The sequence below is a fragment of the Orycteropus afer genome, unplaced genomic scaffold, assembly GCF_000298275.1.
Source record: "Orycteropus afer afer isolate SDZICR_OR568_19922 unplaced genomic scaffold, OryAfe1.0 scaffold00037, whole genome shotgun sequence".
NCBI lineage: Eukaryota > Metazoa > Chordata > Mammalia > Tubulidentata > Orycteropodidae > Orycteropus > Orycteropus afer.
In genome coordinates, this window is record NW_006921624.1 from 4227348 (window position 1) to 4229356 (window position 2009).

At 30.8% G+C, this 2009-nt stretch overlaps 1 protein-coding gene across 1 annotated transcript in view; it reads left to right on the plus strand.

The window, feature by feature from the left end:
* Positions 1 to 2009, plus strand: part of LOC103193519 (complement C5) — a 136763-nt gene that overhangs the window by 4593 nt on the left and 130161 nt on the right. The gene's annotated exons all lie outside the window — the stretch shown is intronic.

Genomic DNA, 2009 nt, shown 5'->3' on the forward strand with positions numbered 1-2009 from the left:
TATGTGCAAAGTTTGAATATTGATAAAATAGAAATTTGATCATTTACTGCACTAAATCACTATGTGATTATTAAATGGTATCAGCCAGTAATGATAATCTGGGTGAAACAGAAAATTGTAAGTACAAGAACTTGGCTTCTTTTTGAACAGTGCATGTAAATATTAAGTTCTTATAGAAAAATAAAGCTTTATTTGGAGATGAATTGAAAACACTTTGTTTACTGTGAAAATTATAATTAGAAAGAAATAGAGAAATATAAATCATGCCTATTGCATTGCCCACCAAAACCCGTGGATGCTATTGAACATTTGTTTAACCTCTGATATTCCACAATGTTTTTGATGATGGGCTCAAGCATAGCAGTGACTGTGAGGATGGCACGGGACCAGGCAGTGTTTCATTCTGTTGTCCACAGGGTCACCATGAGTCAGAACCGACTCAACAGCACCTAATAGTGATGTTCTACAGTTAGAGCCTCTAATTGATTACTAAATAAAGTATTGATTAGGAAAATGAGTAGCTCTCATTGACAACCTACAGCTGATAGAAAGCAAGCCTGGATCAAATAACTTTTCTTTCTATTAAGACATTATTTTACAGCTTGATTAGAAAAATGCTCACAACTCATTGCTTATTAAAAATTCTGATGCTGAATTAAATTTTTAGTTAAAACATTTTTCCAAACAAACGTTACTATTTATGCACCCAACTGAATAAATACAAACAAAAAAAATCACTTTGAATTCCAATATAAATTTTAAAAATCAAAGAATATCAGACTTAAAAGGGACCATGGAGTTCATTCAAACCAGTGTTTCTATAAAGTGAGTCCTTTATAAAGAAATTAAAACTTAAAATTTTATAAAGCTTGAAATTGGAATTTTATTGTTTATGTAGTTTTTTTAGAATTTATTTTATAAATTTACATTGATTTTATAATTATGTAAAAGACATTAGCATGTTTATGACTAGAAGTTTATACCTAGTTTTAGGTTTGTACAGTTTTAAGTAATGCTGCAATAAAAACAATTTAAATCAAAAGTGAGATTCTACCAGAAACTTTTTTCCTTTAAAGATTGAGAGACAGTGATCAAAATAAGCTCTAACCAAATGTAGGAATTTTTCATTAATATTCTTAATGATAAATGCTCTAATTTCTTAACATAGGCTTCCACTTATTTGTTGTTGTTGTTGTTGTTAGGTGCTGTCAAGTTGGTGCCAACTCATAGTGACCCTGTATACAACAGAACGAAACACTGGCTGGTCCACTTATTTGGTTAATTAAAAATTAAGATTATTTTCTGCAAAATGCTACTTTCAGGAGATACTTTCTTTTTTGACAGGGCCTCATAGTTGTCTGCATGGTAGCCACTAGCCACTTATGACTATTTGGATTTAAATTTAAATGAATCAAATTTAATTAAAATTTAAAATTCAATTCCTTAGTTATACCAGCCACATTTCAAGTGCTCAATAGCCCTATGTGACTAGTGGCTACCACTCTTGCACAACACAGATATAGAACATTTCCATCATCCCAGAAAGTTATATTGTACAGTTGGATGTTTAATTTAAAAAGTAGGTTAAGGTGGATAATCATAAAAATTGATGTGTATCTTAAGCCTTTCATTGTATATTAGGATTTTAATGTATACTGGTTTGCTAATTGTTTAATATTAGTTCAGAATCTGTAGCTATGGGTGCACTGGTTGGAGCTTTAAATATTATTTATTACGTAAGTTGCACCTTGACAATACATCTTTGTTTTGCAATTTGTTTCTTTAAAGTATCTTGAAAGTACCTGTAGAGTACAGAATCGATATAGATTTTTTTCTAAATGTTCACTGTAATCTTACTCATATTTTATTCCATAGCAGTTGGTTTATGTGATTAGCTTTTATCCCATGTTTCCAAAGCCTGCAACTTTGGAAGTTTTCATAGTGATACTATTGTGTATTGTTTTCAGTTATTTAAAGCAGGAGCTCTGGTGGAATAGTGCCTAAGGCAT